The sequence below is a fragment of the Salmo salar genome, chromosome ssa05 (genome assembly GCF_905237065.1).
Source record: "Salmo salar chromosome ssa05, Ssal_v3.1, whole genome shotgun sequence".
Classification (NCBI taxonomy): domain Eukaryota; kingdom Metazoa; phylum Chordata; class Actinopteri; order Salmoniformes; family Salmonidae; genus Salmo; species Salmo salar.
Genome location: NC_059446.1, coordinates 48,462,775 through 48,489,117, shown reverse-complemented (window position 1 = coordinate 48,489,117; position 26,343 = coordinate 48,462,775). Strand labels below are relative to the sequence as shown.

General features: G+C 46.5%; 1 long non-coding RNA gene across 1 annotated transcript; it reads left to right on the top strand.

Annotated features, from left to right (window-relative positions):
- Positions 1 to 11,151: 11,151 nt before the first annotated feature.
- LOC123743115 (uncharacterized) lies at positions 11,152 to 24,234 on the top strand. Its single transcript, XR_006769889.1, has 2 exons — positions 11,152 to 11,502; positions 23,237 to 24,234. It is a non-coding gene; the product is annotated as an uncharacterized lncRNA (long non-coding RNA).
- The last annotated feature ends 2,109 nt before the right edge of the window (positions 24,235 to 26,343 follow it).

The following is a 26,343-nucleotide window of genomic DNA, read 5'->3' as shown; positions in this document are numbered from 1 at the left end:
CTCTCCCGCTACTCTCTCCTCTTCCATCCTATCATCTCTTCCCTCTGCTCAAACCTTCTCCAACCTATCTCCTGATTCTGCCTCCTCAACCCTCCTCTCCTCCCTCTCTGCATCCTTTGATTTCCTCTGTCCCCTATCCTCCAGGCCGGCTCGGTCCTCCCCTCCTGCTCCGTGGCTCGACGACTCACTGCGAGCTCACAGAACAGGGCTCCGGGCAGCCGAGCGGAAATGGAGGAAAACTCGCCTCCCTGCGGACCTGGCATCCTTTCACTCCCTCCTCTCTACATTTTCCTCTTCTGTCTCTGCTGCTAAAGCCACTTTCTACCACTCTAAACTCCAAGCATCTGCCTCTAACCCTAGGAAGCTCTTTGCTACCTTCTCCTCCCTCCTTAATCATCCTCCCCCCTCCCCCCTCCTCCCTCTCTGCGGATGACTTCGTCAACCATTTTGAAAAGAAGGTTGACGACATCCGATCCTCGTTTGCTAAGTCAAACGACACTGCTGGTCCTGCTCACACTGCCCTACCCTGTGCTTTGACCTCTTTCTCCCCTCTCTCTCCAGATGAACTCTCGCGTCTTGTGACGGCCGGCCGCCCAACAACCTGCCCACTTGACCCTATCCCCTCCTCTCTTCTCCAGACCATTTCCGGAGACCTTCTCCCCTACCTCACCTCGCTCATCAACGCATCCTTGACCGCTGGCTACGTCCCTTCCGTCTTCAAGAGAGCGAGAGTTGCACCCCTTCTGAAAAAAACCTACACTCGATCCCTCCGATGTCAACAACTACAGGCCAGTATCCCTTCTTTCCTTTCTCTCCAAAACTCTTGAACGCGCCGTGCTTGGCCAGCTCTCTTGCTATCTCTCTCAGAATGACCTTCTTGATCCTAATCAGTCAGGTTTCAAGACTGGGCATTCAACTGAGACTGCTCTTCTCTGTGTCACGGAGGCTCTCCGCACTGCTAAAGCTAACTCTCTCTCCTCTGCTCTCATCCTTCTAGACCTATCTGCTGCCTTTGATACCGTGAACCATCAGATCCTCCTCTCCACCCTCTCCGAGCTGGGCATCTCCGGCACCGCGCACGCTTGGATTGCGTCCTACCTGACAGGTCGCTCCTACCAGGTGGCGTGGCGAGAATCTGTCTCCGCACCACGTGCTCTCACCACTGGTGTCCCCCAGGGCTCTGTTCTTGGCCCACTCCTATTCTCGCTATACACCAAGTCACTTGGCTCTGTCATATCCTCACATGGTCTCTCATATCATTGCTATGCAGATGACACACAATTAATCTTCTCCTTTCCCCCTTCTGACAACCAGGTGGCGAATCGCATCTCTGCATGTCTGGCAGACATATCAGTGTGGATGACGGATCACCACCTCAAGCTGAACCTCGGCAAGACGGAGCTGCTCTTCCTCCCGGGGAAGGACTGCCCGTTCCATGATCTCGCCATCACGGTTGACAACTCCCTTGTGTCCTCCTCCCAGAGTGCTAAGAGCCTTGGCGTGACCCTGGACAACACCCTGTCGTTCTCCACCAACATCAAGGCGGTGACCCGATCCTGTAGGTTCATGCTCTACAACATTCGCAGAGTACGACCCTGCCTCACACAGGAAGCGGCGCAGGTCCTAATCCAGGCACTTGTCATCTCCCGTCTGGATTACTGCAACTCGCTGTTGGCTGGGCTCCCTGCCTGTGCCATTAAACCCCTACAACTCATCCAGAACGCCGCAGCCCGTCTGGTGTTCAACCTTCCCAAGTTCTCTCACGTCACCCCGCTCCTCCGCTCTCTCCACTGGCTTCCAGTTGAAGCTCGCATCCGCTACAAGACCATGGTGATTGCCTACGGAGCTGTGAAGGGAACGGCACCTCCATACCTTCAGGCTCTGATCAGGCCCTACACCCAAACAAGGGCACTGCGTTCATCCACCACTGGCCTGCTGGCCCCCCTACCTCTGAGGAAGCACAGTTCCCGCTCAGCCCAGTCAAAACTGTTCGCTGCTCTGGCACCCCAATGGTGGAACAAGCTCCCTCACGACGCCAGGACAGCGGAGTCAATCACCACCTTCCGGAGACACCTGAAACCCCACCTCTTTAAGGAATACCTAGGATAGGATAAAGTAATCCTTCTAACCCCCCCCCTTAAAAGATTTAGATGCACTATTGTAAAGTGGTTGTTCCACTGGATATCATAAGGTGAATGCACCATTTTGTAAGTCGCTCTGGATAAGAGCGTCTGCTAAATGACTTAAATGTAAATGTAATGTAAAATTTTCGCACGTTGGCCGCCGAGAGTGCCTGGAATCTGGAGTCTCTTTTCGATACTTTTCTGCACGGATTATCTGAGGAGGTAAAGGATGAGCTAGCTGCTCGGGAATTGCAGATGGATCTCGACTCACTTATAACCCTTACCATTAAAATTAATGGACACCTAAGGGTACGCAAGAGTGAGAGGAGGTCTGGTCTCGGGCACACTCGTGCACAGCTATGGCGCGTTCACCTCCTATGAAAATCCGTAAGTTTCCGAAGGCAGCTCTTCTGAGAGGATTCGAAGCCACCCGAGTGCTCTCTGGAATCTACGACGGGTGAGTTGTATACTCCTGAGCCTATGCAATTGGGAAGAGCTAGGTTATTAGTTGGGGAACACTCACGAAGGATGAATAATAAGTGTTGTCTGTACTATGGAGGGGCAGGACATTTTATAGCTACCTACCCTATTAGGAAACCCTTGTCTCTAGTGGGTACCAGTACTATGGTGAGTCAGACTGGGAGTTCCCTAATTCCCATCACCCCTTTTTGCTCTTGTACTGTGGGGAGACCAATCTAAGTCTCTCCGAGTGCTCATTGACTCTGGGGCTGATGAATGTCTTATGGATGCCACAATAGCTTCGGAGCTTGGTATTCCCACTCAGCCTCTCTCTGTGCCCATGGATGCTAGGGCACTGGACGTCCGCTCTATTGGGGAAGTCACGCATAGTACTGTGCCCGTTCGTTCAATTACGTGTTTCTGGTAACCACAGTGACACAACCTAGTTTCTCCTCATTGCATCTACCCATGTTCCGGTTGTTTTGGGATTTTCCTGGCTTCAAAAGCACAATCCGATGATTGATTGGACCACAAGCTCTATCCTGGGTTGGAGCCCATTTTGCCATTCCTACTGCCTTCAAGCAGCACAGCCTTCCTCAAGTCATCTTCCTCATGAAGTTAGCAAGACTGTGGATGTCTCTGCTATCCCCACTGAATACCATGACCTCCTGGAAGTGTTCAGTAAGGCACGTGCTACTTCCCTTCCCCCGCACCGTCCTTATGATTGTGCCATTGATCTTTTTCCAGGCACTACACCACCTTGGGGTTGATTGTATTCTCTGTCTGGACCAGAGACCAAAGCTATGGAGGAGTACATAGAGGAGTCTCTGGCCACTGGGGCCGTCCGTCCGTCTGCATCTCCTGCCGGCGCAGGGTTTTTCTTTGTGGAGTAGAAAGACAAGACCCTGCGTCTGTGCATTGACTACCGGGGACTTAATGACATTACTGTCAAGAATCGTTACCCCCTACCTCTCCTTGGCATTTTAATCTCTCCAGGGGGCCACCATATTTTCCAAGTTGGGACATTCGAAATGCCTACCACCTGGTTCGGATATGCGAGGGGGATGAGTGGAAGACAGCCTTCAACACAGCCACTGGACATTATGAGTACCAGGTCATGCCATTTGGACTCACCAACGCCCCTGCTGTTTCCAGGCTTTGGTCAATGATGTGCTTCGGGACATGCTAAACCGGTTTGTGTTCGTGTACCTTGATGATATCCTGTTTTTTTCTCCGATCTGCACAAGAACATGTTCTGCATGTCAGACAGGTCCTTCAGTGCCTCCTGGAGAACCAATTGTTCGTGAAAGCCGAGAAATGTGAGTTCCACCACTCTACAATCACCTTTCTGGGATATGTCATTGCTGAGGGCAATGTTCAGATGGATCCTGGAAAGGTGAAAGCAATGGTGGATTGGCCTCAACCAGCTTCCAGGATGCAGTTGCAATGGTTTCTTGGGTTTGCAAACTTCTACCGCCGTTTCATTCGGGACATCACCCTGGCGGGCCCCCTCTCGGCACTCCCCTCTCCCAAGGTACCGTTCAAATGGTCTCCAGCTGTCGACAAAGCCTTTGTGGACCTGAAGCATCAGTTCACAACAGCACCCATCCTCATCCATCAGGACCTCTCGCGTCAATTTGTGGTGGAAGTGGATGCTTCGGAGGTTGGAGTGGGGGCCATCCTGTCCCAGCGATCTGCCCAGGACCAGAAGCTTTCTCCCTGTGCCTTCCTGTCCCATCGTCTCAATCCTGCTGAAAGGAACTACGATGTTGGCAACCGAGAACTCCTGGTGGTGAAGATGGCATTGGAAGCGTGGAGGCACTGGATGGAAGGAGCAGAACAGCCATTCCTGGTCTGGACCAACCATAAAAACCTGGAATATCTCCGTACAGCCAAGTGCCTCAACTCCAGGCAGGCCCGGTGGGCCCTCCTGTTCACCAGATTTAACTTCACCATCTCCTACCGCCCAGGGTCAAAGAATGTGAAGCCTGACCCTGTCTCCCAACTATACAGTTCCTCTGCCACACCCTCGACCTCTGAAACCATTCTCCCAACCTCATGCCTTGCTGCCACTGGTGATTGGGGGATTGAGAACCTGGTCCGCGAGGCACAACGCTCCCAGCTTGGACCTGAAGGGGGCCCGGCTAACCAGCTGTTTGTCCCTAATCCAGTCCGGTCCTGGAATGGGCTCATTCCTCCAGGCTGACCTGTCATCCAGGGTCCCGTTGTATACTAGTCTTCCTCCGACAATGTTTCTGGTGGCCCACAATGGTTCCTGACGTCTCTGCTTTTGTCGCCGCATGCACAGTGTGTGCTCAGAACAAGACTCCACGGCAAGCTCCTTCTGGCCTCCTTCAGTCACTACCGGTCCCTCATCGTCCCTGGTCTCATATATCTCTGGACTTTGTCACTGGGTTCCCTCCGTCTGATGGCAACATTGTCATTCTGACGGTAGTCAATCGGTTCTCCAAGGCCGCCCATTTCATCCCTCTCCCCAAACTACCTTCTGCCCAGCTTATGGTGCAGCATATCTTCCGGATCCATGGACTCCCGGTAGACATGGTCTCCGATCGGGGTTCTCGTCTCAGTTCTGGAAGGCATTCTGCACCCTTATTGGGTCGTCGGTCAGCCTGTCATCCAGATTACATCCCCAAACTAACGGTCAGTCGGAGCGAGCCAATCAAGACCTGGAGACCACCTTTATGTACCTGGTCTAAACCAACCCCACTACCTGAAGCCGTCAACTGGTCTGGGTGGAGTATGCCCAGAACACCCTTCCCAGTTCTGCCATGGGACTCTCCCCTTTCGAGTGCTCCATGGGGTATCAGCCTCCGCTCTTCTCGGAACAAGAGCAGGAGGTCAGCGTACCCTCGGCCCAGATGTTTGTCCGCCGCTGTCGACATACCTGGAGAAGAGCCAGGGCGGCTATTCTCAAGACCAACTCCAGGTATCGTTGACAAGTGGACCGTGGTCCGTATTCACCCTACCTTCCATGTGTCTAGGATTAAGCCCATGTTTCACTGTCCTTTTGTCTTCTGTCTCCAGGCCCATCCCTCCCCCCCGGATTATCAGTGACCAGCCAGCGTATACGTTGAGACTCCTCCTGAAGGTTCGACCATGGGGCAGGGGTTTCCAGTACCTGGTTGACTGGAAGGGTTATATCCCGGAGGAGAGGTGCTGGGTCCCTGCTAAAGACATCTTGGACCAGGCCCTCATCACAGATTTCCACTGCCGACACCCCGGTCAGCCAGGTAGGACGCCAAGTGGCATCCCTGGTGGTGGGGGGGGGGTCACGCCCTGATCTGTTTCACCTGTTCCTGTGATTGTCTCCACCCCCCCAGGTGTCGCTTTCCCCCCCCAGTGTATTTATCCCTGTTTCCTGTCTCTCTGTGCCACTTCGTCTTGTATGTTTAGACAAGTCAACCAGTGTGTTTTTTCTGTACTCCTTTTGCTATTCTCCTTTTTCTAGTCCTCCCGGTTTTGACCCTTGCCTGTTTCTGGACTCTGTACCCGCCTGCCTGACCATTCTGCCTGCCTTGACCACGAGCCTGTCTGCCACTCTGTACCTCCTGGACTCTGATCTGGTTTTGACCTTTGTGCCTGTCCACGACCATTCTCTTGCCTACCCCTTTGGATTATTAAACATTGTAAGACTCCAACCATCTGCCTCCTGTGTCTGCATCTGGGTCTCGCCTTGTGCCTTGATAACAAGTCCTCAACTGGCAGCTTCATTAAATAGTACCCGCAAAACACCAGTCTCAACATCAACAGTGAAGAGTGAAGAGTGAAGTCCAGCATCAACAGTGAAGGCCAGCATCCCGGAGTTGCCTCTTCACTGTTGATGTTGAGACTGGTGTTTTGCGGGTACTATTTAATGAAGCTGCCAGTTGAGGACTTGTGAGGTGTCTGTTTCTCAAACTAGACACTCTAATGTACCTGTCCTCTTGGCCAGTTGTGCACCGGGGCCTCCCACTCTTTCTATTCTGGTTACAGCCAGTTTGAGCTGTTCTGTGAAGGGAGTAGTACACAGCGTTGTACGAGATCTTCAGTTTCCTGGCAATTTCTTGCATGGAATAGCCTTCATTTCTCAGAACAAGAACAGACTGAAAGGTCTTTGTTTCTAGCCAATTTGAGCATGTAATCGAACCCACAAATGCTGATGCTCCAGATACTCAACTAGTCTAAAGAAGTTTTATTGCTTCTTTAATCAGAACAACAGTTTTCAGCTGTGCTAACCTAATTGCAAAAGGGTTTTCTAATGATCAATTAGCCTTTTAAAATGATACACTTGGATTAGCTAACACAACTTGTCATTGGAACAGAGGAGTGATGGTTGCTGATAATGGGCCTCTGTACGCCTATACATATTACATTAAAAATCTGCTGTTTCCAGCTACAATAGTAATTTACAACATTAACAATGTCTACACTGTATTTCTGATCAATTTGATGTTATTTTAATTAACAAATGTGCTTTTCTTTCAAAAACAAGGACATTTCTAAGTGACTCAACTTTTGAACAGTCGTGTATATATTTTTCATTTAATTAAGCAGGGAGCCATGCTGAGACTAGGGTTGCAAAAGGTTGGACATTTTCCATGGGAAATTAAGCCTGGGAATTTGGGGAATTTTGCTTAAATTCATCAAAAGTTATTTTATAATGGTCAACCTTTTTTTGTGGGATACACATGAGGAAATTCTTGTGGCATATTTGGGTTAAACTATCCACAATTCAATGGAATTGCAACCCTCTGCATGCACAGTGCATTCTTCCATCAAATGTGCATTGCACTCTTCCATCACATGTACAGCTGATTCTCAAGATCTTGCACACTAATGAGATGCTATTGAGCCCACACTACTACACTGTCTGTGCCAAGGACTACATGCTTTGTGGTAAGTTTTGATTACAATACTGGGTGGGGTGAATAACTGGTCCTTGTTTGGGAACATACACCAAGGCACGCAACAGGCTGACCAGTACAAGGGTTGAAAAATTGGTGGCCATCCGGACAAATTTAAGGCTTTTTGAGCCTGACAACGAGCCACCCTCAAGATTGGAAAGTGACAGTGAAGATGAGGCCTCAGAGTTTGATGCTCAAGAGGTGGACATTGAGGAAGTCCAGGGAGAAGACATGGAAGCCTGAGAGGAAGACAACCAAATCTTTAGTTTGTAGACTATCATTTCAAAGATATATGTTGAAAATGTTTATGGGAGTTGCGATGGATCGTTGGGGATCATTCAATATTCCCTTTCTTTTCTTGTTCAGTGAAATCATCCCATGTGTAGAGTCAACTCATTTAATTAAAGTTCAATTCGTAACTCAATTGGAGATCATTCCACATGAGAAGCACAAAAAAACTAAAAGCACATTTACCTATCTCGCCTGAGTCCGGGTTTGGTAACTTAAATGTCTGAAGATTTACAATGAGGTAAGGTATGGAGGAAGTTAATGCAGGAGGGCTTTATAGACAAAAAGACTGCAACGCATACTGTTACTACAGTATGGACCCCACTCTATCAAACACTGGGTTATGGCCCCAGTCCCAGTTATAATATGTTGGCTTCAGACATACACTGTCACATGAAAGGGTAGTGCCTCCCTGAGAGATGTGGAGCAGACCACTGGGGTGGGGGTGGGGGGATTTCCTCAGACATCAAGCCGCCCTATGGACTCTCACAGATGGGACAGGTCTGACCATGTCTTTGACCCCCCTCACCCCCTTAGTCCATGTCTAGTGGTAGAGGGGTCAGACATCAACCCCCCCCCTCCCTGTTATAAGCTCCACAGAAAGTTCAGCCCTGACCATGTATTAGACCCTCCATTTATAATCCATAGATAGGACTTACCATGTCTTGTGGGAGAGAGGGGGCCCCGGGGACATGAGACCGACTGGGAGCTCCGAGGGAACACAAGGCGTGAGAAATGATGCAAGGTCCTGCTATTCCTCAAACAGGGCCAGTGACAGCTCGATTACGGGCGGCAATACAAACCATTAAGTGCTATTAATCTTCCTGGCTGGCAACGAGTCATTATGGGCCATTCATCTCTCTTGGCTGGGGTGTGAGTCATTATGTGTCCTTACTCTCCTACCCGCTGGGCGCTGGGTTAGGGGGGCAGGCAGGACGGGGGCAAGTGGGGTTGAGGTCTCCCCCTGTTGGACCCCAAGCTGAGCAGGCAGGTCTACCAGGTCAGACGGTTGGCACTGGTGCTGAAATATGTATGGAGGATTCATGAACAACAGCCAAGCCAAAGAAGCCTTATTTGGGGGTAATTGTTTCCTTACACGGTCAACATGTCACAGGGGTTAATCGGACCACTGTGGCTCTCCGTTCAGTCTTAGTCTCAGTCTCTCTAGACTCTCTTTCTGCTCTCTCTCTCTCTCAGTTTTTTTCTCTGACTCTCTCTCACTATCTCTTTGCTTTCTCTTTCTCTCCTCTCTCTCTACCAGTGTGCTATAACTTTCAATCACCCATTTTTTTCCCCCAATGCGCACTCAGAGAAAGGTTTAGGGCCATGTCAATGTACATAAAGCCAAGGCATTAAACTGACTATGTGGCAAAGTGGGGTGGTGACCTCAATGAAACCCTAATGCTATTTCATGGTTGTGGGGTGGGAGTTGAGGGAACTCACTCGACCCCACACCTGGACAAGAACCCTCTATATAAGGCCTTATGGTGGAAATATAGTGGACCTCTCCACCCCTTGCCTCCCCCTAAGTGTGTCGCCCCCCTCCGTCCTCCCAGCCCATAAAAGTATGGGAAAGTCCCAGCGCTGCTATGTGTCTGTGTAAAACATAATACTGTCTACAGGACTGTGCCTGAGTCCTGACTGAGTCCTCCGCCACTACAGCGACAGATGTTTTATTTAGAATCCAAAAACACTGGCTAGGTAATTTGCTTAAAGGAGGGGAAACAGAGCAGAGAGTGCTGTTGCGGTGTGACGACCATGCCAGAGCACGTGAGGGAGAGAGAGAGCGAGAGACCAGCTTTGTAGAGTTTCCACTCCTCAGCCCTGATATATCCTCTCTCCAACATCAGCTCTTTCTCACACGCCTGTTTTTCACTGTCTCTCTTTCTCTCTCTCACAAACACTGTTAATCTCTGTCACAATCTCCTTCCTATCTCTTTACTCTGTCTATCTAGCCTTGTCTCTGTCAAGCACTCTAATTCTCTCTCTTTCTCTTTTTCTCATCCGTTTCTTTCCCTCTTTCATTGTCTGACTGACTGTTGGCTATAGGACCTGGTAGTGTTCCCTTCTCTTCTCCCCCTAACCTCTTTTTCGGCCCTCCTCCCCCCGTCTCAACAGGGGGTGCAGGTTGACCCTGCTCGTTAAGCGCAGGTTGACCCTGCTCGTTTAATTGTGCCTCATGGGGGGGAAGGAGATGGGTCTAGGAAAATGGGCAAGTCACTCACACACAATCACCAACACATACACTGTAGCTCACTGTGCTATTGAGCAGTTTCAAAGGGAAAAACATGGTAGTTACTCATTTAATAGTGAGTAATACCACAGTGAGTGTCATATACTGTAAAATATTGTGTGTGTGTGTGTGTGTGTGTGTGTGTGTGTGTGTGTGTGTGTGTGTGTGTGTGTGTGTGTGTGTGTGTGTGTGTGTGCATGCGTGCGTGTCATATTGTACTAAGCAGAGCTCTGGTCTAGTGCGCTGTACTAGGGAAGAGTTAAACCCCACACTGGTTGCTGTGAATGTCTTGGCAGCCTCCCCATAATGACAATCCCAGATCGCTATTATCAGAGGTAATATGGATGCCCAGTGCAGCCCCTTCCTCTACACCCCACTCCTCCCCATACACCTCTCCCTTCTCTATTGCCAATGGGAATCCATCTCACTTTCAACAACTATCCACTTTTAATTATTATTGTTTATCATGGTAAATGGGATTTTACACGCACAGCTCTAATATTCCATAGGGGTCACTCAACCAATATGGAATAGCTGTTACTCAATCCGCATGTTCTCATCCCCGACTTCCACAAACACAGAGACGTACACACACCCACACAAACAAGCACACACACACATACAAACGCACATACGCACATACACACACACCCACACATACAACATGCATGCGCATGCACACACACATAGCCCTGGGCAAAGCTTCTCTGCTTGTCCCACCCACGCCACACACCAGGAGTTTCCCTTACACACTCACCCTGGGAGAGAACGTGGAGCTAAACTCTCCAGCAGACCCAGGTATACCGGCCAGAGTACACTCAACCCAACTCAACCCAACTCAACAACAGGCTGGAAGCCACAACAGCAAATCACTCCAACAATGAATGCAGCTGTCTACAGGGTCTACTCTGTGAGGATTTGGATGTGGGTGTTATGTAAAACTGTGTGTGCCCATTTTATACAGTTATAAATGTAAATGTACAACAAACGAATGAAGATGGTGAGTGAGTGAGGGAGTGAGTCAGTGAGTGATTGAGTGACTGAATGACTGACTGACTGACTAAATGTGTGACTGTGTTCTTACATACTGTATAATGTGTGTATGTGGGGGGGGGGGTGTTCAGTAGTTTGGTTTGAAGCTTTGTCTGGCTAGAGAAAAGCAGGCAGTGTGTGTGTTTGTGTGTGCATGCGTGCAGGCCGGCGCTGAAGGGATTGAATGTCTGGGGCTTCAGGGCTCCCTTCCTGCCTCTATCGTGATATCTCCAAGACGCTTGTCAAACTCAAGGAGAAGGGAGACGGAAGGGGAAAAAAACGCTTCGTACTTGGATTCTGTGTGATACTTCAATCTGCCTCCTTTTGTGCCTCTTTCTGTCCGCTCACAAAGAGAGTTGCTAATCCGGAGCTCAAAGGAGAGCTGGCTTTTCCTGTGTAATTACAGACGCAACGCAACGCAATTACAGCTGCCACACGGGAGAGATGGAGGGAGAGAGAGAAAGTAAGGGGTAAAGGGGAAAAAGAGGTGAAAACAGTGATATTGAGATCAGTCAAATTGCTATCAAAGGCATGTCTTTGCCACACACACACGAATGCACACGCACATACACACACACACGCACACACACACACACGCACACACACACACAGCATATGTTTTACTATCCTTGTGGGGACTTAAAATTGATTGCCATTCAAAATCCTATTTTCCCTAACCTCTAACCCTAAACCTCACCTTAATCCTAACCCCAACCCTAACCTTAACCATAACCCTAACCTTAAAGGGAAATTTCATTACTGCTCTTTTACTGTAAATGTCCATTAATATGTTATTAACATATATGTGTCATAAAAATCGTGAATTTCCTCCCTAGACGCAAATACGAGCATTTCTGCATCTCACTGGTAGAAATGGGCCATCTAAATTTCCTGGCTGTAAGCAAACCACAATATTCAGAATTCATTGAGATTTCAGGATGTAGTACCGCCCTTGTCAAGGTGGATCCAATTGAGAATGGGTATCAAAAGGTAGCTAGCTAATGATACTCCCTGGATTAGCCATTCATCCATAGAACGTCAGCTTGCAAATAACTAATTATTTGTATTTTTGTGTAGAGAACAACTAACATTTTGTCATGGTGTGGTGCTCAGTACTTGGATGTGCAAACTACAAGCAAGCACAGGCTGTTGGGGTAACATTTCATTGGTTACCTTACTAAGAAGTCAAGCAGAGGTAAAATAGCTAATTTAGCTAGCTAACTATATTTGTTTATCTAAACCCAAATCTAGCTAGCTTTCATAATATGCTGGCTAGACATTCCAAAGCAAATCACCGTAATTAGCCAGCTACTATCGGGCGATGTAATTTGTAACTTTGCAAGCTAACATTAGCTATGTTCGGTTACGTTAGCTACAGACTACCGGACCATATCTAACCATTAGCTAGCTAACTAACTGCCGCAGAGGCTAACGTGACTGGCCTATGTGTTCTATTCACAGAGTCCAATTCCATCAACATCTATTGCGGCATAAACATTGAGCAAAGCACCAGGAACCTTTGCTAAATCTTTCCATGACTCCATGATATACTGGAGCTAGGCATAAACATGGACTGTGTCTTGCTGTCATAGTTGGTGTGTTTATAAGTAGGCTATAACTTCTACTGTAGTTTTTCTGTATTATGGAGGCTTAGTTGATTGTTTATGCAGAGCTTGAGGTCTAAATTGAAGAGTTAGTAGTAAGGAGGGATTGGTGTGGGTGACTGACTGGTGTCTGTTGGGGATGGGTTTTATTTGTGAAGTTTAGTATGCATGATCTATTGACACGAGGAGGATGGGTGAATATAGTACAGTGATTGAGTGTGTACTGATGTACTTAAAGTAGTAAAATGTTGGCTAATCACTGACTAGTGTATGTCCTACAGACTAATCATGCTGCTGCTGCTGCTCTTACGATAAAAGATTGCAGTCAGAGTGCAGTATAACTGCAGTTATAGTGCAGTATAACTGCAATTATTTAGCAATTACTGCATCCAAAATAGCACAGTTGACTGCAGTTACTACACTTTAACTGCAGTTTTAATATATATCTATTTTTTGTTAGGCCTGTAGACCCATTGGATGAAAGCTTTCAGCCGGGAACACGTTCAAGCACAACATCATCTGACTTGGATGAGGAAAAGACTGCACATGGCTGGCAAGAGCCAAAGTGTATAGTCTATGAGTGTAAGGTCTGCTGCCATTGCCCAACACAAAACGAGGTTCACGCTGCTTGGAAGATTCAACCAACACAACATCCATATTCAGTTAGACTGATGTTGTAGTATAATATAGAATGCCTAGTATGCTCACAACAGCGGTGTGGTATAGATATTGCTATCTATTGTGCATACAGTGCCTTCGGAAAGTATTCAGACCCCTTGACTTTTCCCACATTTTGTTAGGTTACAGCATTATTCTAAAATTGATGAAATATTTTTTTTCCCTCATCAATCTAGACACATTACCCCATAATGACAAAGCAAAAACAGTTTTTTTTTAAATGTTTGCTCATTTATATATATAAAAAAGAAATATAACATTTACATAAGTATTCAGACCCTTTACTCAGTACTTTGTTGAAGCACCTTTGGCATCGATTACAGCCTTGAGTCTTCTTGGGTATGATGCTACAAGCTTGGCACACCTGTATTTGGGGAGTTTCTCCCATTCTTCTCTGCAGATCCTCTCAATCTCAGTCAGGTTGAATGGGGAGTGTCGCTACACAGCTATTTTCAGGTCTCTCCAGAGATGTTCGATCGGGTTCAAGTCCAGGCTCTGGCTGGGCCACTCAAGGACATTCAGAGACTTATCCCAAAGCCACTCCTGCGTTGTCTCGGATGTGTGCTTAGGGTTGTTGTCCTGTTGGAAGATGAACCTTCTCCCCAGTCTGAGGTCCTGAGTGCTCTGGAGCTGGTTTTCATCAAGGATCTCTCTGTACTTTGCTCCGTTCATCTTTCTCTCGATCCTGACTAGTCTCCCAGTCCCTGCCACTGAAAAACACCCCCACAGCATGATGCTGCCCCACCATGCTTCACCGTAGGGATGGTGCCAGGTTTCCTCCAGGCGTGACGCTTGGCATTCATGCCAAAGAGTTATATCTTGGTTTCATCAGACCAGAGAATCTTGTTTCTCATGGTCTGAGAGTCTTTAGGTGCCTTTTGGCAAACTCCAAGCGGGCTGTCATGTGCCTTTAACTGAGGAGTGGCTTCCGTCTGGCCACTCTACCATGAAGGCCTGATGGTGGAGTGCTGCAGAGATGGTTGTCCTTCTGGAAGGTTTTCCCATCTCCACAGAGGAACTCTTGAGCTCTGTCAGAGTGACCATTGTATTCTTGGTCACCTCCCTGACCAAGGTCCTTCTCCCCCGATAGCTCAGTTTAGCTGGGCGGCCAGCTCTAGGAAGAGTCCTGGTGGTTCCAAACTTCTTCCATTTAAGAATGATGGAGGCCACTATGTTCTTGGGGACCTTCAATACTACAGAAATGTTTTGATGCCCTTCCCCTGTCTGTGCCTCGACACAATCCTGTCTCGTAGCTCTACGGACAATTCCTTATTGGTTTTTGCTCTGACAACTGTTGGACCTTATATAGATATGTGTGTGCCTTTCCAAATCATGTCCAATCAGTTCAATTTACCACAGGTGGACTCCAATGAAGTTGCCCAGCAATGCTGTTGTGAGCATACTAGGCCAGCATCCCGGAGTCACCTCTTTATTGTTGCTGTTGAGACTGGTGTTTTGCGGGTACTATTTAATGAAGCTGCCAGTTGAGGACTTGAGGCATCTGTTTCTCAAACTAGACACTCTAATGTACTTGTCCTCTTGGTCAGTTGTGCACCGGGGCCTCCCACTTCTCTTTCTATTCTGGTTAGAGCCAGTTTGAGCTGTTCTGTGAAGGGAATAGTACACAGCGTTGTATGAGATTTTCAGTTTCTTGGCAATTTCTCGCATGGAATAGCCTTCATTTTTCAGAACAAGAATAGGCTGAGGAGTTTCAGAAGAAAGTACTTTGTTTCTGGCCATTTTGAGCCTGTAATCAAACCCACAAATGCTGATGCTCCAGATACTCAACTAGTCTAAAGAAGGACAGTTTTATTGCTTCTTTAATGAGAACAACAGTTTTCAGCTGTGCTAACATAATTGCAGAATGGTTTTCTAATGATCAATTAGTTAATCCAAGTTTATCATTTTAAAAGGCTAACACAACGTGCCATTGGAACACAGGAGTGATGGTTGCTGATAACGGGCCTTTGTACGCCTATGTAGATATTCCCTATCAAATCTGCCGTTTCCAGCTACAATAGTGATTTACAACATTAACAATATCTACACTGTGTTTCTGATCTATTTGGTGTTATTTTAATGGACAAAACATGTGCTTTTTTTTTCAAAAACAAGGACATTTCTAAGTGACCCCAAAGTTTTCAACGGTAGTGTTTTGTATATAAACATAGAGATATATATTATACAACTTTTGAAGTTAATGCAATGCCATTGTTAAGTGAGAAAACCACTCTGGAGAAGGGCGGAACAGCTTCTCTGGATGTGAGCATGAAACAGATTTTAAATTCACTGTCTAGTGATATGAAGAACCATTTTAAAGTAGAGAAGTGTAGGCAAGCGATTTGGGGAAAAAATACAGAGAATGTCTAACTCCTTGACAAAGACACGATGGTCTTTAACTGCTTTAGCCAAAGTAAGAAAACGGGATGAGAAATTATTTCTGGAGAATCATGACCGGACATTGCAAATCAAATCAAATCAAATGTATTTATATAGCCCTTCTTACATCAGCTGATATATCAAAGTGCTGTACAGAAACCCAGCCTAAAACCCCAAACAACAAGCAATGTAGGTGTAGAAGCACGGTGGCTAGGAAAAACTCCCTAGAAAGGCCAAAACCTAGGAAGAAACCTAGAGAGGAACCAGGCTATGAGGGGTGGCCAGTCCTCTTCTGGCTGTGCCGGGTAGAGATTATAACAGAACATGGCCAAGATGTTCAAATGTTCATAAATGACCAGCATGGTCAAATAATAATAATCACAGTAGTTGTCGAGGGTGCAACAAGTCAGCAACACAGGAGTAAATGTCAGTTGGCTTTTCATAGCCGATCATTGAGAGCATCTCTACCGCTCCTGCTGTCTCTAGAGAGTTGAAAACAGCAGGTCTGGGACAGGTAGTACGTCCTGTGAAGAGGTCAGGGTTCCATAGCCGCAGGCAGAACAGTTGAATCTGGAGCAGCAGCACGGCCAGGTGGACTGGGGACAGCAAGGAGTCATCATGCCAGGTAGTCCTGAGGCATGGTCCTAGGGCTTAGGTCCTCTGAGAGAAAGAAAGAGAGAAAAAGAGAATTAGAGAGAGCATACTTAAGTTCACACAGGACACCGGATAAGACAGGAGAAATACTCCAGATATAACAGACTGACCCTAGCCCCCCGACACATAAACAACTGCAGCATAAATACTGGAGGCTGAGACAGGAGGGGTCAGGAGACACTGTGGCCCCATCCGATGATACCCCCGGACAGGGCCAAACAGGCAGGATATAACCTCACCCACTTTGCCAAAGCACAGCCCCCACACCAATAGAGGGATATCTTCAATCGCCAACTTACCATCCTGAGACAAGGCCGAGTATAGCCCACAAAGATCTCCGCCACGGCACAACCCAAGGGGAGGGGCGCCAACCCAGACAGGAAGACCACGTCAACGACTCAACTCACTCAAGTGACGCACCCACATTTAAGACATTTACATTTAAGTCATTTAGCAGACGCTCTTATCCAGAGCGACTTACAAATTGGTGCATTCACCTTATAATATCCAGTGGAACAACCACTTTACAAAAGTGCATCTAAATCTTTTAAGGGGGGGGGTTAGAAGGATTACTTTATCCTATCCCAGGTATTCCTTGAAGAGGTGGGGTTTCAGGTGTCTCCGGAAGGTGGTGATTGACTCCGCTGTCCTGGCGTCGTGAGGGAGCTTGTTCCACCATTGGGGTGCCAGAGCAGCGAACAGTTTTGACTGGGCTGAGCGGGAACTGTGCTTCCTCAGAGGTAGGGAGGCGAGCAGGCCAGAGGTGGATGAACGGAGTGCCCTTGTTTGGGTGTAGGGCCTGATCAGAGCCTGAAGGTACGGGGGTGCCGTTCCCCTCACAGCTCCGTAGGCAAGCACCATGGTCTTGTAGCGGATGCGAGCTTCGACTGGAAGCCAGTGGAGAGAGCGGAGGAGCGGGGTGACGTGAGAGAACTTGGGAAGGTTGAACACCAGACGGGCTGCGGCGTTCTGGATGAGTTGTAGGGGTTTAATGGCACAGGCAGGGAGCCCAGCCAACAGCGAGTTGCAATAATCCAGACGGGAGATGACAAGTGCCTGGATTAGGACCTGCGCCGCTTCCTGTGTGAGGCAGGGTCGTACTCTGCGAATGTTGTAGAGCATGAACCTACAGGATCGGGTCACCGCCTTGATGTTGGTGGAGAACGACAGGGTGTTGTCCAGGGTCACGCCAAGGCTCTTAGCACTCTGGGAGGAGGACACAAGGGAGTTGTCAACCGTGATGGCGAGATCATGGAACGGGCAGTCCTTCCCCGGGAGGAAGAGCAGCTCCGTCTTGCCGAGGTTCAGCTTGAGGTGGTGATCCGTCATCCACACTGATATGTCTGCCAGACATGCAGAGATGCGATTCGCCACCTGGTTGTCAGAAGGGGGAAAGGAGAAGATTAATTGTGTGTCATCTGCATAGCAATGATATGAGAGACCATGTGAGGATATGACAGAGCCAAGTGACTTGGTGTATAGCGAGAATAGGAGTGGGCCAAGAACAGAGCCCTGGGGGACACCAGTGGTGAGAGCACGTGGTGCGGAGACAGATTCTCGCCACGCCACCTGGTAGGAGCGACCTGTCAGGTAGGACGCAATCCAAGCGTGGGCGGCGCCGGAGATGCCCAGCTCGGAGAGGGTGGAGAGGAGGATCTGATGGTTCACAGTATCAAAGGCAGCAGATAGGTCTAGAAGGATGAGAGCAGAGGAGAGAGAGTTACCTTTAGCAGTGCGGAGAGCCTCCGTGACACAGAGAAGAGCAGTCTCAGTTGAATGCCCAGTCTTGAAACCTGACTGATTAGGATCAAGAAGGTCATTCTGAGAGAGATAGCAAGAGAGCTGGCCAAGGACGGCACGTTCAAGAGTTTTGGAGAGAAAGGAAAGAAGGGATACTGGTCTGTAGTTGTTGACATCGGAGGGATCGAGTGTAGGTTTTTTTCAGAAGGGGTGCAACTCTCGCTCTCTTGAAGACGGAAGGGACGTAGCCAGCGGTCAAGGATGAGTTGATGAGCGAGGTGAGGTAGGGGAGAAGGTCTCCGGAAATGGTCTGGAGAAGAGAGGAGGGGATAGGGTCAAGTGGGCAGGTTGTTGGGCGGCCGGCCGTCACAAGACGTGAGATTTCATCTGGAGAGAGAGGGGAGAAAGAGGTCAAAGCACAGGGTAGGGCAGTGTGAGCAGGACCAGCAGTGTCGTTTGACTTAGCAAACGAGGATCGGATGTCGTCAACCTTCTTTTCAAAATGGTTGATGAAGTCATCCGCAGAGAGGGAGGAGGGGGGGGGGGGAGGAGGATTCAGGAGGGAGGAGAAGGTAGCAAAGAGCTTCCTAGGGTTAGAGGCAGATGCTTGGAGTTTAGAGTGGTAGAAAGTGGCTTTAGCAGCAGAGACAGAAGAGGAAAATGTAGAGAGGAGGGAGTGAAAGGATGCCAGGTCCGCAGGGGAGGCGAGTTTTCCTCCATTTCCGCTCGGCTGCCCGGAGCCCTGTTCTGTGAGCTCGCAGTGAGTCGTCGAGCCACGGAGCAGGAGGGGAGGACCGAGCCGGCCTGGAGGATAGGGGACAGAGGAAATCAAAGGATGCAGAGAGGGAGGAGAGGAGGGTTGAGGAGGCAGAATCAGGAGATAGGTTGGAGAAGGTTTGAGCAGAGGGAAGAGATGATAGGATGGAAGAGGAGAGAGTAGCGGGAGAGAGAGAGCGAAGGTTGGGACGGCGCAATACCATCCGAGTAGGGGCAGAGTGAGAAGTGTTGGATGAGAGCGAGAGGGAAAAGGATACAAGGTAGTGGTCGGAGACTTGGAGGGGAGTTGCAATGAGATTAGTGGAAGAACAGCATCTAGTAAAGATGAGGTCAAGCGTATTGCCTGCCTTGTGAGTAGGGGGGGAAGGTGAGAGGGTGAGGTCAAAAGAGGAGAGGAGTGGAAAGAAGGAGGCAGAGAGGAATGAGTCAAAGGTAGACGTGGGGAGGTTAAAGTCACCCAGAACTGTGAGAGGTGAGCCATCCTCAGGAAAGGAACTTATCAAGGCGTCAAGCTCATTGATGAACTCTCCAAGGGAACCTGGAGGGCGATAAATGATAAGGATGTTAAGCTTGAAAGGGCTGGTAACTGTGACAGCATGGAATTCAAATGAGGAGATAGACAGATGGGTCAGGGGAGAAAGAGAGAAAGAGAGAATGTCCACTTGGGAGAGATGAGGATTCCAGTGCCACCACCCCGCTGGCTCGATGCTCTAGGGGTATGCGAGAACACGTAGTCAGACGAGGAGAGAGCAGTAGGAGTAGCAGTGTTATCTGTCCCTCCTAGGGACGGCATGGAAGAGCACCAGTAAGCCAGTGACTCAGCCCCTGTAAAAGGGTTAGAGGCAGAGAATCCCAGTGGAGAGAGCGAAACCGGCCAGACAGAGACAGCAAGGGCGGTTCGTTGCTCCAGAGCCTTTCCGTTCACCTTCACACTCCTGGGCCAGACTACACTCAATCATAGGACCTACTGAAGAGATGAGTCTTCAATAAAGACTTAAAAGTTGAGACCGAGTCTGCATCTCTCACATGGGTAGGCAGACCATTCCATAAAAATGGAGCTCTATAGGAGAAAGCCTCCCTCCAGCTGTTTGATTAGAAATTCTAGGGACAATTAGGAGGCCTGCGTCTTGTGACCGTAGCGTACGTGTAGGTATGTACGGCAGGACCAAATCGTAAAGGTAGTTAGGAGCAAGCCCATGTAATTACATTTACATTTAAGTCATTTAGCAGACGCTCTTATCCAGAGCGACTTACAAATTGGTGCATTCACCTTATGATATCCAGTGGAACAACCACTTTACAATAGTGCATCTAAATCTTTTAAGGGGGGGGGTTAGAAGGATTACTTTATCCTATCCTAGGTATTCCTTAAAGAGGTGGGGTTTCAGGTGTCTCCGGAAGGTGGTGATTGACTCCGCTGTCCTGATGCTTTGTAGGTTAGCAGTAAAACCTTGAAATCAGCCCTTGCCTTAACAGGAAGCCAGTGTAGGGAGGCTAGCACTGGAGTAATATGATCAAATTTTGGGGTTCTAGTCAGGATTCTAGCAGCCGTATTTAGCACCTACTGAAGTTTATTTAGTGCTTTATCTGGGTAGCCGGAAAGTAGAGCTTTGCAGTAGTCTAACCTAGAAGTAACAAAAGCATGGATGACATTTTCTGCATCATTTTTGGACAGAAAGTTTCTGATTTTTACAATGTTACATAGATGGAAAAAAGCTGTCCTTGAAACAGTCTTGATCTGTTCGTCAAAAGAGAGATCAGGGTCCAGAGTCACGCCAAGGTCCTTCACAGTTTTATTTGAGACGACTGTACAACCATCAAGATTAATTGTCAGATTCAACAGAAGATCCCTTTGTTTCTTGGGACCTAGAACAAGCATCTCTGTTTTGTCTGAGTTTAAAAATATAAAGTTTGCAGCCATCCACTTCCTTATGTCTGAAACACAGGCTTTTAGCGAGGGCAATTTTGGGGCTTCACTATGTTTCATTGAAATGTACAGCTGTGTGTCATCCGCATAACAGTGAAAGTTAACATTATGTTTTTGTATGACATCCCCAAGAGATAAAATATATAGTGAAAACAATAGTGGTCCTAAAACGGAACCTTGAGGAACACCGAAATTTACAGTTGATTTGTCAGAGAACAAACCATTCACAGAGACAAATTGATATCTTTCCGACAGATGAGATCTAAACCCGGCCAGAACTTGTCCGTGTAGGCCAATTTTGGTTTCCAATCTCTCCAAAAGAATGTGGTGATCGATGGTATCAAAAGCAGCACTAAGGTCTAGGAGCACGAGGACAGATGCAGAGCCTCGGTCTGACGCCATTAAAAGGTGATTTACCACCTTCACAAGTGCAGTCTCAGTGCTATGATGGGCTCTAAAACCAGACTGAAGCATTTCATATACATTGTTTGTTTTCAGGAAGGTAGTGAGTTGCTGCGCAACAGCTTTTTCTAAAATTGCAGAGAGATAAAGATAGTTTGAGAGCTCTTGGTAAACAGATAAAAACCTTGAAAGGAGAAATTCAACAATTACAGGCAAGGGTCGTAAAAACAGACATGGCTGCCTTTGTTCCCTCAATCTACCCTCACACTGAGTTGCGCAAGGCAGATCGGGTTTCAAGCATTTTGTCAGCATTGCCTGGTTTTGAGTCAACAGATACTGACAGAGGTGACGAACGATGTCTTAGGCCAACCAGAACACAGGCTGTAAAAGGAAGTAAATACAAACCTCTGGTGACAGTAATCACACATAAATCAGCATCTCCAAAACAGTTGGATGAATGGTCAAAACCGTTGAAACATCCATGAGACATGGGTATTAAAATATGGGACTTGGGTATAGTTGAAAAGACACATTCTGCTGACATGTTGTTCATACTGATCGTTGGAACAAATGGTCAACTGTGTTGGAGGCTCCTATCATCATCACACAATGTGGCACAGCATGTAATCCAGTTACTCTGATGCTTCCTCCAGAAACAACATTACTGTTGTGAGTTGGTTTATGATCAGCTCTCTGATGGGTTTATTAAGAGTTATCCGTTGGAAAACCCTGAGTTTATCTTATACACAGATGGTGTATAAGGAAAAACAGCTAATATCTACACAGACTCAAGGTATGCTTTTGGTGTTACCCATGATTTTGGAAAAATATGGAAAAACAGAGGATTCATGGGAGCTCCTGTGAAGAATGGACCAGAGGGGATGGTTCTACTGAATGCTCTCCAGTTACAGGACAAGTTGCAATTTTCAAAATGAAAGCACATGGAAAAATCTTTACAGATGAGAGTAAAGGTAAGGATCTGGCTGACAGGGCTGCCAAGGCGACTGTCAAGAGAACATCTCTGTCACCTAAACTGATTAGGAAATAGATCTTGGATATATTGCAACACATTAGAGACATGCAAAGCAGTGCACCAAAAGATGAAGTGTGGGAATGGATGGCTGCAGGATGCAAACTCAATCAAGAAGGTGTGTGGAAATACAACCTGAGATGTGTAGCACCAAATGCACTCTTACCCTACTTGGTGACACAGATCCACTCTTTGGGACACATTGATGTGGACAATATAGTTTATCGTTTTTGTGGGCAAATGGTGGAATCCTGGTGTGCGGAAAGAGGCTGAGGCTGTTGTGGCGAATTGCAACATTTGCATGGAAAACAACACCAAGGGACGAGTGAAAGTACAGACATGACGAGCGCCTGCCCCACCAGGATCGTCTACCCAACCAGCGCCTGCCCCACCAGGATCCTTCAGACATCTACATCACACCTCCCAAATGTAAAGGACACAAAGATGTGCTGTTTGTTGTTGATCGTTTCTCACGATGGGTTGAAGCCTACCCTACTAAGAATGGAACTGCACAACACACAGCTAAAAGTCTGATTCGAGAAATCATAGACAAGTAAAAGAGGCGTGGGGAATAACTCCCGAGGGGGGACATGACGTAATACCAGGACAGTGGGTGATGGTAATAAAATATGTAACAGACACATTAGGGACAAAATGGGAAGGTCCTTATCAAGTTTTGCTCATAACGAGTTAAAGTCCAGGGAAAATCATGATGAATACATGTCACTCATTGCAAGGTTGTCCCTTTTGATGACAAAGCGGAGCCTGGAGAATAAAGAACTGATTGATTAGCAATCGGGGGCCAATCTCGGGTGAAGAAGCATAGTAAGATGATCAGAACTTGATAAGCTTCTATGTTGTACACCGGAGTCATCATATTAGGGATTTCTAGGTGAAATATCCAACTTTTTCCTGAACATGCTTACTTAGGGAAATCTATGTGAAATATAATTTTCTCTTGAAACAAGGACATGTTACTTTCACTCTTTTGTTTCCTTTGTTACAGGTTATGAGAATCTACCGTCTGAAGCTAAATAAATATTCCTTGACCCAAGGACTGTACTTGACATGATACAAGATCAACGGTGAAGTGTTCATTAGAGAAGTCCTTATCAACCAGTGGAACGGAAGAAGAATTCCTCACTACCAGCAGACTGTCAGAACATAATTTCTAATAGTTATCTATGTGGGACTGATACCAGTGTGGAAGAGCTGGTCACTTTTAAAAGACTTGGGGAATGATTGCCTTGCCAATTGGACGATTGAATATTATTGTCTTCCTCCTAATACAGGATGTGGTAGGAATCGTAAGCGACATCATCATTACACATGTCAATACTTATTTTATCTAACGTTGTTAGAAATCTATTTCTTATAGTAACAGCAAGTAGAATATGCCCTTTGTGTTTTATAGAAATGCAAGGTGTTTAATGTGAATGATTTTATGCTTACTGCAAATGTTTTTTATACCGTCTATTTTTTCATGTTTTCTATTGTTTCTAAAAATACATTTTAAGTATATTTATTTTGAAAATGTTCTAGGGGGAGTGTAAGAATATTTAGAAGATAAATACACAATGCAGAGGACGAGAGGTCAATAGAGTACTAACTGTCAAGAGGACTAAAAGTCAATAGAGTACTAACGATCAATGGAAATAGTGTTTTTTCTGTAATAGGGGATTAATGATCAATGGGTCAGATACATGGGAGGAATTTCAGTCCGGGACTCATAGCTACATGGCAAGTTCTCGTTGGTCCAAATTGTTTATACATTGAGCCTGAAATATGCTACTTGTTATTTGGCCATTGTCCCAGTTAATTGCAAGGAATTTTAATTGGTCAACCACAGGCTAGGGTTGGGATATAAAACTACATCCTGTCCCTTTGTTCTGTGGAGAGAATCACTGAGTAGAGAATAACTAAGGACAGGGGAGAATGGGGAGAATCTACCTCCCCGCATGATTTGTTCTCTTTGAATAAACAAACCTATTTTCCTCCCCCTGATTTGCTTTGGGGTTTATGTTATTGAAGAGTAACATCAACAGCTAACACATGCGACAAATACAACTGGTGTAGACTTTACAGTGAAATGCTTGCTTACGAACCTTTCCCAACAATGCAGAGTTTAAAGACTAATAATACACAATTAAATAGTAACTAACACAAGGGGAATAAAATAAAATACACAAGAATGGAGCTATATACAAGGAGTACCAGTACCAGATCAATGTGGAGCTATATACAAGGAGTACCAGTACCAGATCAATGTGCAGAGGTACAAGATACTTGAGGTAGATATGTACACGAAGGCAGGGTAAAGTGACTACGCATCCGGATAGAGAGTAATAAGAGCAAAATAAAGAACAAAGTAGCAGCGGCAAATGATGTGTTTTACAAAAAGTGTAAAAGTGAGTGTGATTGTGTGTATGTAAGTTTGTGTTGTGTTGTGTCGGTATGCGTGTGTGTGTTTTGAGTGTGTATACATATGTAGTGTTTGAATGTGTGAGAGATTTGTGTGGGACTGACAGTGTGTGTGTGTGAGTGAGTGTGTAGATGGTGTGTATATAAAATTGAATGAGTGTGCGTAGGGTCAGTGCAAGACAGAGTCATTGTAGATAGTTTGGGTACCATTAATTGACTATTTAGCAGTCTTATGGCTTGGGGGTAGAAGCTGTCTCGGAGCTGTTGGTCCGAGAGCCGATGCTCTGGTACAGTTTGCCGGACGGTTGCAGAGTGAACAGTCTATGGCTTGGTTGGCTCTAGTCTTTGGCAATTTTTCGGGCCTTCCTCTGACAATGCCTGATTGAAAATGAATTACAGAACCCTGAGTCAATACTTTGTAGAAGCACCTTTGGCAGCAATTACAGCTGTGAGTCTTTCTGAGTAAGTTTCTAAGAGCTTTTCACAACTGGACTGTGCAACATTTGGCCATTATTCTTTTCAAAATTCTTGAAGCTCTGTCAAATTGATTGTTGATCATTGCTAGAAAACCATTCTCAGGTCTTACCATAGATTTTCAAGTAGATTAAAGTCAAAACTGTAACAGCCACTCAGGAACTTTCACTGTCTTCTTGGTGAGCACTGTATATTTAGCCTTGGGTTTTATGTTATTATCCTGCTGAAAGGTGAATCCTTCTCCAAGTGTCTGGTGGAAAGCAGACTGAACCAGGTTTTCTAGGATTTGTGCTTAGCTCCATTTAGTTTATTTTTTATCCCCCCATTCCTTAACGATTACAAGAATACCCATAACATGATGCAGCCATCACTATGCTTGAAAATATGGAGAGTGGTACTCAGTAATGTGTTGGATTGGATTTGCCCCAAACAAACACTTTGTATTCAGAACAAAAAGTTAATTGCTTTGCCACACTATTTGCAGTATTACTTTAGTGTGTTGTTGCAAACAGGATGCATGTTTAGTAATATTTTTAATCTGAACATGCTTCCTTCTTTTCACTGTCAATTAGGTAAATATTGTTGAGTAACTGCAATGTTTTTGATCTATCCTCAGTTTTCATCCATCACAGCAATTAAGCTCTGTAACTGTTTAAGTCACCATTGTCCTTATGGTGAAATCCCTGAGCGGTTTCCATCCTCTCCGACAACTGAGTTAGGAAGCATGCCTGTATCTTTGTAGTGACTGGGTATATTGAATCACCATCCAAAAACGTTATTAATAACTTCAGTGCTTGCTTTTTTTTCTTTCTTTTTTACCCATCTACCAATAGGTGCCCTTCTTCGCGAGGCACTGGAAAACCTCCCTGGTCTTTGTGGTTGAAATTCACTGGTCGACTTATGGACCTTACATGTGTGGGGTACAGAGTTGAGGTAGTCATTAAAAAATCACGTTAAACACTATTAGTCCATACAACTCATGCGACTAAGAAGTTTTACACTCCTGAACTTATTTAGGCTCGCCCTAACAAAGGGGTTTAATACTAATTGACTCAATATATTTCCGCTTTTCATTTTTTATTCATTTGTAAACAATTCAAAAAACCTAATTACACTTTGACATTTTGCGGTATTCTGTGTAGGCCAGTGAAAAAACATGACATTTATTCAATTTTAAATTCAGGCTGTAACAACAAAATGTGGAAAAAGTCAAGGTGT